Source organism: Macrobrachium nipponense, chromosome 26, assembly GCF_015104395.2.
Source record: "Macrobrachium nipponense isolate FS-2020 chromosome 26, ASM1510439v2, whole genome shotgun sequence".
Taxonomy (NCBI): Eukaryota; Metazoa; Arthropoda; class Malacostraca; order Decapoda; family Palaemonidae; genus Macrobrachium; species Macrobrachium nipponense.
Genome location: NC_087215.1, coordinates 4,327,600 through 4,340,099, shown reverse-complemented (window position 1 = coordinate 4,340,099; position 12,500 = coordinate 4,327,600). Strand labels below are relative to the sequence as shown.

General features: G+C 37.8%; 1 pseudogene; it reads left to right on the top strand.

The window, feature by feature from the left end:
* Positions 1-12,500, top strand: part of LOC135199902 (DBH-like monooxygenase protein 1) — a 22,722-nt pseudogene that overhangs the window by 2,280 nt on the left and 7,942 nt on the right.

The following is a 12,500-nucleotide window of genomic DNA, read 5'->3' as shown; positions in this document are numbered from 1 at the left end:
CTCCTTCGGTCAATGTATATGAAAATATATTTAATTCCGAGGTAGAGCTGATTAGATATTAAAGGACATTTGTAACTCGATGGTATATATATATATATATATATATATATATAATATATATATATATATGGGTATATATATATATATAATTTTTCTGTCAGTTTCATATTCATTCAAACTCTAATCATATTTTTCTTAATTCCTTTTTAAGTTTTCTTATCTCCAGTACTAAGTATGATAAATCCTTGCAACCTTCTCTTTCTCTGTTGTATTTTTATAAATTAAGTTTTTTTGTCCACAATGAAAACTAATAATTTTATCAATTATGTTTTTTTGTCCACAATGAAAACCTATAACAAATTTTTTTTTTTATCAAACTGAATGATAAAAATATCAAAATATTAATCAGTCTCACCGTTAATTCTTTGAAAATATCAATGTTTAGCTGTGGTACATTACTTAACCTTTCTATAATAAGGCTATATTTATGTGCCCAGTTCGTTTCTCTGTTGGTTAGCAAGATTTCGCAATAACCCACGTCTGGATTTTACCGAAATTCCACTAAATGTTGCCTTAATACCTTTCTACAATTGACTCGATTTGTAGAGAAATTTAGATAAAACAAGAGGTATTTATTTTATTATTTATTTATTTTCTACTGCAGGTTTGCCACAATAACCCACTTCTTGATTTTTACCGAAATTTCACTAAATGTGGCCCTAGTACCTTCCTACAAGTGACTCGATTTGTAGGTATTAATTAATTAATTAATTAATTTATTTATTTGTTTGTTTATTTTTCGCTGCAGGTTTGCGTACTGTAAACACCCTGTCCATTCTTTCTTATCCTTAAGGATTGCTACGCCCCTGGCAAATTCCCTCTTACCTCATCTCTTCATTCTTCAGGATCGCTACGCCACTGGCAAATCCCTACTTACCTCATCTCTTCCTTCTTCAGGATCGCTACGCCGCTGGCAAATCCCTTCTTACCTCATCTCTTCCTTCTTCAGATCGCAAATACCTTCTTAACTCATTTCTTCCTTCTTCAGGATGCCACAAGCTATACCTACTTTACCTCATCTCTTCCTTCTTCAGGATTCCACCGGCAAATCCCTACTTACCTCATCTCTCCCTTCTTCAGGATCGCTACGCCACTGGCAAATCCCTTCTTACCTCATCTCTTCCTTCTTCAGGATCACTACGCCGCTGGCAAATCCCTTCTTACCTCATCTCTTCCTTCTTCAGGATCGCTACGCCACTGGCAAATCCCTTCTTACCTCATCTCATCCTTCTTCAGGATCGCTACGCCGCTGGCAAAATACCTCTTACCTCATCTCTTTCCTTCTTCAGGATCGCTACGCCGCTGCAAATACTTCTTACCTCATCTCTTCCTCCTCAGGATCGCTACGCCACTGGCAAATCCTTTCTTACCTCATCTCTTCCTTCTTCAGGATCGCTACGCCACTGGCAAATCCCTTCTTACCTCATCTCTTCATTCTTCAGGATCGCTACGCCGCTGACAAATCCCTACTTACCTCATCTCCTCCTTCTTCAAGATCGCTACGCCACTGGCAAATCCCTTCTTAACTCATTTCTTCCTTCTTCAGGATGCACAAGCAAATCCCTACTTACCTCATCTCTTCCTTCTTCAGAATTCCACCGGCAAAATCCTCCCTACTTACCTCATCTCTCCCTTTTCTTCAGGATCGCTTACCGCCACTAGGCAAATATCCTTTCTTACCTCATCTCTTCCTTCTTTCAGGAATTCACTAACGCCGAGCTGGCCAAAAATCCTTCTTACCTCATCTCTTGCCTTCTTCAGGCGATCGCCTACGCACTGGCAAAATCCCAATTCGTTCTTTACCTTCATTCTCTTTCCTTTCTTCAGGGATCTCTACGCCCCCCCCGCTGGCAAATTACCCATTTCTTACCTCATCTCTTCCTTCCTTCAGGATCGCTACGACGCTGGCAAATTTACCTTTTTCTTACTTACCTCATCTCTTCCTCCTGTCAGGTATTCGCGTAACGCCACTTTGGCAAACCCTTTCTTACCATCTCTTCCTTTTCTTCAGGATTCGCGTAACGCATGGCCAAGTCCCCTTTTAACCTCATCTCCCTTCCCTTCTTCAGGATCCGGCTACGCCACTGGCAAGTCCTTCTTACCTTCATTCTCTTCCTTCTTTCAGGATCCCGCACGGCCACTGGCAAATCCTTTCTTACCTTCATTCTTCCTTCTTCAGGATCCGCTACGCCCACTGGCGTACCCTTCTTTACCTGGGATCTCTCCTTCTCAAAGGATCCGCTTTACGCCGTTGGCAAATCCTTTCTTACCTGATCTTCCTTCCTTCTCAGGATCGCTACGCCCCACTGGCAAATCCCTTTTTACTCATCTCTTTTCCATTAAATTCAGGATCGCTACAGCGCTGGCAAATCCCATTCTTACTCTCTCTTCCTTCTTCAGGATCGTACGGCAGCCAACTGGCAAATACCTTCTTACCTCATTCCTTCGCCTCAGGATCGCTACGCCACTGGCAAACCTCTCTTACCTCATCTTTCTTCCATTTCTTCAGGATCGCTACGCCACTGGTAAATCCCTTCTTACCTCATATCTTCCTTCTTCAGAATCGCTACGCCGCTGGCAAATCCCTTCTTACCTCATCTCTTCCTCCTTCAGGATCGCTACGCCCCTGGCAAATCCCTTCTTACCTCTCTCTCTTCTTCTTCAGGATCACTACGCCGCTGGCAAATCCTTTCCTACCTCATCTCTTCCTTCTTCAGGATCGCTACGCCACTGGCAAATCCCTTCTTACCTCATCTCTTCCTTCTTCAGGATCGCTACGCCGCTGGCAAATCCCTTCTTACCTCATCTCTTCCTTCTTCAGGATCGCTACGCCGCTGGCAAATCCCTTCTTACCTCATCTCTTCCTCCTTCAGGATCGCTACGCCACTGGCAAATCCTTTCTTACCTCATCTCTTCCTTCTTCAGGATCGCTACGCCACTGGCAAATCCCTTCTTACCTCATCTCTTCCTTCTTCAGGATCGCTACGCCGCTGGCAAATCCCTTCTTACCTCATCTCTTCCTTCTTCAGGATCGCTACGCCACTGGCAAATCCCTTCTTACCTCATCTCTTCCTTCTTCAGGATCGCTACGCCGCTGGCAAATACCTTCTTACCTCATCTCTTCCTCCTTCAGGATCGCTATGCCACTGGCAAATCCCTTCTTACCTCATCTCTTCCTTCTTCAGGATCGCTACGCCGCTGGTAAATCCCTTCTTACCTCATCTCTTCCTTCTTCAGGATCGCTACGCTGCTGGCAAGTCCCTTCTTACTTCATCTCTCCCTTCTTCAGGATCGCTACGCCGCTGGCAAATCCCAACTTACCTCATCTCTCCCTTCTTCAGGATCGCTACGCCACTGGAAAATACTTCTTACCTCATCTCATCCTTCTTCAGGATCGCTACGCCGCTGGCAAATCCCTTCTTACCTCATCTCTTCCTTCTTCAGGATCGTTATGCCACTGGGAACACTGTTCCACAGGTGGACGCGTCTCAGAACGTCCAGCTTCTGGGAGGCTTTCAGAACGACACACACACCGTCCTCAGGTTTTCGCGTTTTTGGTCTACTTGTGACGCAGCGGAGGACTTGGAGCTCAGGGTGAGTTAAGGGAAGAAAGTCTGCCTTTCGTTTTACTGATTTTTTGTTAAGGATGATTCGTCACACATCATAAGACTGACTAATAACCATTATTGATGTGGATGTCAGATGATTAGTCATATACCAAAAGATGACTACCACTTTATATAGTATATTCCCCTCAAGGTTGGTCAGTCCCCTAATGAATTATTTCACTTAACTGGTGTAATTAAAGGAAGATTTGTCATGTATCATGAAATTGCATAGAATATGATTTGAAACACTCCAACCATCAAAAGATATTATGACCAATTCCCTCTGATATCATTCTTCAAACTCTAATTACAAAGGATATAATTCAAACCAATCGCCAAACTTTAAAAAGTATTATAATATATTTTCTGACTGATATCATTCTCTACACTATTTGCAAAGAATATGTTTTATACGAGATACTTCTACCTTCAACAAATATTAAAACATTCTCTAGCTAATATAATTCTTTACACTATTTACAAAGATTATGTTTTAAACTAGTTACTTCTACCTTCAACAAATATTAAAACATATTCTCTAGCTGATATCATTCTTCACACTAATTACAAAGAATATGCTTTAAACCAATCACCAAACTCCCCCCCCCCCCAAAAACATGATAATATATTCTCTAGTTGATATCATCTTTAAATGAATTGCAAAGAATATGATTTAAGATTATTACCCCTACGTTAACAAATATCAACATATTCTCTAGCTAATATTATTCTTCTCACTTATACAAATAATATGTTTTTAAACCAATTACTCCTTTAAAAGATATTATAAACATCTGTTGGCCATATCAACATATTCTCTGGCTAATTTTATTCTTCACACTTATACAAATAATGTTTTTAAACCAATTACCCATTTAATAGACATATAAACATCTGTTGCCCATATCAACATATTCTCTAGCTGATATTATTCTTCACACTTATACAAATAATATGTTTTTAAACCAATTACTCCTTTAATAGATATTATAAACATCTGTTAGCCATAGCAACATATTCTCTAGCTGATATTAGTCTTCACATTTATACAAATAATATGTTTTTAAACCAATTACTCCTTTAATAGATATTATAAGCATCTGTCGGCCATATCACCACTTGTCTAACTAGAAAGACGACACAGTCCGCCTCATCTGGGCCTATGGGAATTCGGACCCGGCCGGAGAAGACCCGATGGCGATTGGGTACCATTCCAGAAGAGGTGCCAAAAGCATCTTCTTGAACGAACCCAGCTTCCAGCTGCCCCTCATGGGAGACGACGTCAAGGCTTGGGACGTCAGGTCACCTAATGTAAGGGTCCTGAGATTTTCGCTTACTCGGGGAGTAAGCCTTTTACAAACTACCTTGTTGTTGTTGTTGTTATTAGATGAAGGATTGAAAGAACTTCATAGTTCCTTAATCATAATGTATAAACATGAAAAAAAAATCATGGGATGAATTCACTAAAGTCAATATTGACTTATTGACAATTTCAGTTTTATGTAATGCAAAATTTTTAACGTAAACTTTCAAAAGTACATTTTTATCCCTTTTTTTTAAATGATGGATTGAAAACATTCGTACTTCCTTAGAATAATGTATAAACACACATGCACAAAATTATTCTAGGAATGAAGATTTATGCAATGCAAAATTTTTAACATTAGGCTTTCAAAACTACATTTTTTATCCTTTATTTTTTAAATGATGGATTGAAAATATTCGTACTTCCTTAGAATAATGTATAAACACCCCCCCCCCACACACAAAAATCCTGGAATGTATTCACAAAACTCATTACATCAGTGATTTATAATGCAACATTTTTAAATTAGACTTTTCAAAACAACGTTTTTTTATCTTTTTTTTCAAATGATGAATTGAAAACCTTCGTACTTAATTAGAATAACGTATAAACACTAAAAAATCCTGGAGTGAATTCACAAAACTCAATACATTAGTGATATTGTTTATACATTCCAATGCGGGTTTTGCAAGATGTCAGTGACTGAAAATATCCCAACCAGGTGAAACCCTTTCGTACTTACTTAGAGTATGTATAACCAAGACCCCCCCGCCCCCGACAAAAAAAAAAAAAAAAAAAAAAAAAACAAAAAAAAAAAAAAACCCCCCCCCTGGAATGAGTTCACAAAACTCACTACGTCAGTGATATTGTTTATAAATTCCAATGAGGATTTTGCCAAGGGAAATGTCAGTAACTGAAAATATCCAGCCATGTGAAATCTCCCGTACTTCCTTACAATAAGGTATAAACACCTACCTCCCCCACCAGAAAAATAAATAAAAAAAATCCTGGAATGAATTCACAAAACTCACTACGTCAGTGATATTGTTTATAGACTCCAATGAGATTTTTACAAGGTGTCAGTGACTGAAAATATCCAGCCAGGTTATAATAATATATAAAAACACACAAATCCTGGCATGCATTCACAAAACTTAGTACATCAGTGATATTTACAAATTCAATGAGGATTTCTGCAAGGTGTCAGTGACTGAAAATCTCAACCAGGTGAAACTTCCGGAAGACCTGACGACCCTCTATTGGTGCAAACTCTTCAAGATTCCTCCCATGCCCCGGAAGACCCACGTAATTGGGGTAAGTCGTTGTTTGGAGTCGCCAATGGAATGTTTCTGTCTGCTTGTGAATATTAAGAAAATTAGAAATAAATATGATTTATGTTATGTTTATTTCTAATCTTAATTTTGTTATTTTCATGTCTTTATATTTTTATTTTTTAATCGTTTCTTCTAACTAATATTATTATTATTATTATTATTATTATTATTATTATTATTATTATTGCTTACAAATCTGTCCAACTGTAGTTTTTTGTTATTTTTTTGTTTATTTCTATTTTTATTGTTTAATAGTTTTTTCAAGCTTACTTATAATAATAATATAATAATGATAATAATAATAATAATAATAATAATAATAATATAATAATAACATAATAATAATAATTCTTATTATTATTATTATTTTTTTTTTTTTTTTTTTATTATTATTAATACTTAAAAATCTGTCCAGTTGTTGCTTAGAGTATATTTAAAACCTTTATACACCCTCAACACAATGTACAGTGCGCATACACCCATATACATATAGTACATAGTATATAGTATATATAATATATATATATATATATATATATATATATATATATATATATATATATATATACTATATATATATATATCCATATATATATATATATATATATATATATAGTATATATATATATATATATATATATATATATATATACTATATATATATATATATATATATATATATATATAGATATATTATATATATATGTATATAATAAATATATATATATATGATAGTGTGTGTGTGTGTGTGTGTGTTTGTGTGTGCATGTGTATGTGTATTAACAAACACACCCCACAGTATGTACCCATCATCTCCGAGGACAACATCCAGCATGTCCACCACATCCTTCTGTACGAGTGTCATCTACCAGAAAGCGACAAATATTTCGAAAAGTGGACAGACGTCGATGGAGCCCAGTGCTTCGGTGCCAATATGCCCGTCTCCTGGAGGTACTGCACCAGTCCCCTGGTGGCCTGGGCTGTTGGTGGTGAAGGTGAGGAAAAACTGGAGTTTGGTGTAATCAGTGATGAAGAGGTTTTCAAGCCTTAAATTTATCTTTTGTACTTGTCCTCTCATAGCCTGGGAAGGTGAGGAAATATATAACCCATGGAAAATCGACTGACATGGTAGCCTGGGCTATTAGAGGGGGAAGGTGAGGAAAAATCTAACGTTCCAGTGAAACCAGAAATAAAAAAGTCTAGAATCTTAAATTTATGTTTTGTACCTGTCCTCTCATTGCCTGAGGGGCTGTTGGTGGTGAAGGTGAGGAAAATCTAACGTTATGGTGAAAATAAAGTAATGAAAAAGTGTTAAAATTTAGAATTTTTCTTCTCAGAAGTTCATGGGATTAATATTTCTATTTGGTAATGACTGATTTAATTAGTTTATTCCTTGAAAAAACTATTAAAACCCTGAATTTATCTTTTAAACCAATCCCCTCATATCCTGGGGTGTTGGAGGTGAAGGTGAGGAAAACTAGAGGTTTAGTGAAATAAGAAATGAATAAGAATTAAACTTTAAATTTATTTTTTGTACCAGTCACCTCATAGCCTTGGCTATTGTAGGTGGATGTGAGGAAAAATTAGTGTTCTGGGGAAATGTGTTGCAATTTAATTTTAAAAAATTGAAGGATTGATATTCCTGTTTGATAATGAAATACAAATGCAATTCATGAATATATTATAATTAAATTAATTAGATTTTACACCGATCATAAAAGATATTATTACTAATTTCCCCAAACTCTCATTCACAAGGAACCCACATACCTATTAATACTGACAAAACTGTCAAACAAAATAACAGCTCGTCAATTTCTACACTGTTTTCACCAAACTACCTCTAATGTCACTTTTCCTTACACTCACCAGGCAACTTTATGCCAGAGAACATCGGCTTCCCACTGGGAGAGGAACACGGAGGGGCCACCTACTTCATGATGGAGTTGCATTACGACAATCCTAATCTCAGGAAAGGTCTGGTTTTGTGTCTAGTTTTTCTTTAAAACCTCGGGAAAGGTCTGGTTTTGTGTCATGTAGTTTTTTCCTCGGGAAAGTTTTTTTTTTTTTTTTTTTTTGGCGTCTATTTTTCCTAATCTCAGGAAAGGTCTGGTTTTGTGTCTTCATGTGCTTGGGCTGTTTAATTATTATATCTTCTGTTTCTTGGACTGTCATTTTGAGGGATTACTTAGAAATCTTTAGGTGGCTTTCTTGAAGAAAGACTTACGCATACATAACATACATAACATACATATACATACAATCTCTCCCAACAGGTGTAGTGGACAATTCAGGCCTGAGAATATTCTACACAGAGAACCTGCGTCCAATGGATGCTGGCATATTGATGTTTGGCCACAAAGTATCTCCCATGCAAATCATTCCCCCACGTCAGCATTGGTTCAGTATTGGGATCTGCAGTAGCGATTGTACTGCTAAAGTAAGTGTGATTATTATTATTATTATTATTATTATTATTATTATTATTATTGAACCAAACAAAAACCTCTTTCAAATTTCTTCTGAAGATCGAAAAAGAAACCCATAAAATTACTGTGTATAAGGTGTTTACTTATAAATATTTACATTTTATTTTTCTCAACACTCGAGTACTTTCAGACCCTTTCTGTGATTTTGTGGGTTTCTTTTTCAGTTATTATTATTATTATTATTATTATTATTATTATTATTATTATTATTATTTAGGATATAAACACCATTCATATGGATATTTTTCATCATCATCATCATCATCATCATCATTATTATTATTATTATTATTTTGTTAAAAATACTGCTGCTTCAGCACTATTAACATCTTATAACAGAGTAAAATCTTCTCTATCTTTCTGATGACGGCTTCTCGTTGTTTGCTTAGGACTGGCGAGCAAACGCACCAAAGGGCATGGTAAAATTCGGTGAGTCATTTGATTATTATTGCTTTACAATTCTCTCTCCTCTCTCTCTCTCTCTCTCTCTCGTCTCTAACGCGACGTTTCCTCCTGATCGACAGGACTTATCAAGCGATACTGCTGAGGGACTGAATTCCAGTGGCGAGTCCTTCTCCTATTTATCGTGGTGTTGCGATCTCTCCAGTACGGTCAGAGCACTTCTCCGGTAGGTCGAGTTTTATTGGTTTCCCGAAGGTGACTCATACGGCGGGCGTTGACTATATTATATTATTATTAATTATTATTAGTTATTATTATTATTATTATTATTATTATTATCATTATATTCAGACTTAAACACTATTCATATAGATTATTATTATTATTAATGTTATTATTTTTATTATTATTAATATCATAATTATTCAGGAGATAATACCATTCATGCGAATTATTATTATTATTTTTTTTTTTTTTTTTTTTTTTTTGCTCTATCACAGTCCTCCAATTCGACTGGGTGGTATTTATAGTGTGGGGTTCCGGGTTGCATCCTGCCTCCTTAGGAGTCCATCACTCTTCTTACTATGTGTGCCGTTTCTAGGATCACACTCTTCTGCATGAGTCCTGGAGCTACTTCAGCCTCTAGTTTCTTCTAGATTCCTTTTCAGGGATCTTGGGATCGTGCCTAGTGCTATGATTATGGTACGATTTCCACTGGCATATCCCATATCCTTCTTATTTCTATTTTCAGATCTTGATACTTATCCAATTTTTCCCTCTCTTTCTCTTCAACTCTGGTGTCCCATGGTATTGCGACATCAATGAGTGATACTTTCTTCTTGACTTGTCATCAACGTCACATCTGGTCTGTTTGCACGTATCACCCTATCCGTTCTGATTCCATAGTCCCAGAGGATCTTCGCCTGATCGTTTTCTGTCACTCCTTTCAGGTTGGTGCTCGTACCACTTATTACTGCAAGGTAGCTGTATGTTTCTTGCACAGGCTCCAGTGGAGGGCTTTTGCTACTGAATCATGCCTCTTTTTGTACTGGTTCTGTGCAAGTGCCGGGCATTCACTTGCTATGTGGGTTTATGGTTTCACTTTTCGTATTGCACTTCCTAAATATGGGAGAGATGTTATTTCCGTCTATCGTACTTTGAACATATCTGGTTCTTAGGGCCTGATCTTGTGCCGCTGTTATCATTCCTTCAGTTTCCTTCTTTAGCTCTCCCCTCTGTAGCCATTGCCAATTGTCATCGCTGGCTAGTTCTTTAGTCTGTCTCATGTATTGTCCATGCATTGGTTTGTTGTGCCAGTCCTCTGTTCTTTCTTGTCTTTCTCCTGTCTCTGTATATTTCTGGGTCTTCGTCTGCTTTTATTAGTCCTTCTTCCCATGCACTCTTTAGCCACTCGTTTTCACTGGTTTTCAGATATTGCCCAGTGCTCTGTTTTCGATGTTGACGCAGTCCTCTATACTTAGTAGTCCTCTCCTTCCTCCTTTCGTGTTATGTATAGTCCTGTCCGTATTTGCTCTTGGGTGTAGTGCTTTGTGTATTGTCATATGTTTCCTGGTTTTCTGATCTATGCTGCGGAGTTCTGCCTTCGTCCATTCCACTATTCCTGCGCTGAATCTGATTACTGGCACTGCCCATGTGTTTATGGCTTTTATCATATTTCCGCGTTGAGTTTGACTTGAGATCGCCTTGAGTCTCTGCATATATTCTTTCCTGATCGTGTCCTTCATCTCTTGGTGTTTTATATCTCCTCCTTCCATTATTCCCAGGTATTTGTCCTGTCTCATCTATGTGTTTGATGTTGCTCCCATCTGGTAGCTTTATCCCTTCAGTTCTCGTTACTTGCCTTTTTTGTATGTTGACTAAGGCGCATTTTTCTATTCCAAACTCATCTGATGTCCTCAGATACAATCCTTACAGTCTGGATTAGGGTATCTATTTCCTTGATGCTCTTACCATCAGCTTGATGTCGTCCATGAACATCAGATGGTTGATTCTGTTGCCTCTTTTCTTGAGTTGGTACCCGGCATCCATCTTCTGTAGTACTTTTGTCATGGGAATCATGGCTACTACAAAGAGTAGTGGGGACAGTGAGTCGCCCTGGAAGATCCCTCTCGATATTAACCTCTGCTAGTCTTATTCCAGAGCTTGTAAGTATTGTATTCCAGTTGCGCATTGTATTTTTGAGGAAGCTGATGGTATTTTCCTCTGCCCCATATATTTTTCAGGCATTCTATTAGCCATGTGTGTGGTATCATGTCGAAGGCTTTCTTATAGTCTATCCATGCCATGCTTAGGTTGGTTTTCCTTCTCCTACTGTTCTTCATTACCATTTTGTCTATCAGGAGCTGGTCTTTTGTGCCCCTACACTTCCTTCTGCAGCCTTTCTGTTGGTGGGGGATGGTGTTTGTTTCCTCTAGGTAGTTGTATAGCCTTTCACTGATGATACCTGTTAGTAACTTCCACATTATTGGTAGGCAGGTGATAGGCCTGTAGTTACTGGCTATATTTCCCTTACTCTGTCTTTTTGTACTAAGGATGTTCTTCCTGTGGTCATCCATTTGGGTGCTTGGTGATTTGAGATACAATGCTGGAGTTGTTCTGCTATTCGTGGTGTAGGGCCTTGAAGTTTATGAGCAGTATCCATGGACTTCATCGGGACCTGGGGCTTTCCAGTTTGGCATTTTCTTTAGTTGGTGTCTGACTGTGTCTGTCGTGATGTCTGTGAATCTTTGTTTTTTATCTCCCTGTTTCTTCTTCCTTGACTTCCTGGAGCCATGTTGCATGTTTGTTGTGTGATACCGGATTGCTCCATATGTTTTTCCCAGAGTCTCTTACTTTGGTTCGGCTTCAGGAATTTCTGGGTGGTTGTCTTCCCCTCTTAGTTGGCTGTATAGTCTTTTCGGTTGGTTCCGAATAGTTTGTTCTGTTGGTATCCCTTATTCCTTTGTTCATGTATCGTTGGATCTTATGTGCTTTGGCCTTAAGCCTCTGTTTTACATCTTCTATTGTGTTGTTTAATCCCCTCTCTTGTACGTTGTATTCTCGTTGAGTTCCTCCTTGTTTTCTTGCTTCTTAGCCTTTTTCCTGCATCTCTTTCAGTTTACTCAAGTCAGATCTCATCACATGATTTGCTATTCCAGTCGCCTTTTCCAAGGAGGTTGCTGTTTTGGTTTCTGTTGGGTTGGTTGTGCTGGTGTGTGGTGTTCGATTCATCAGTTCTGCTACTAATCTTGCTCCTGCATATGTCAAGTTATTTGTTTCTGTGATACTGGTGGTCTGTATT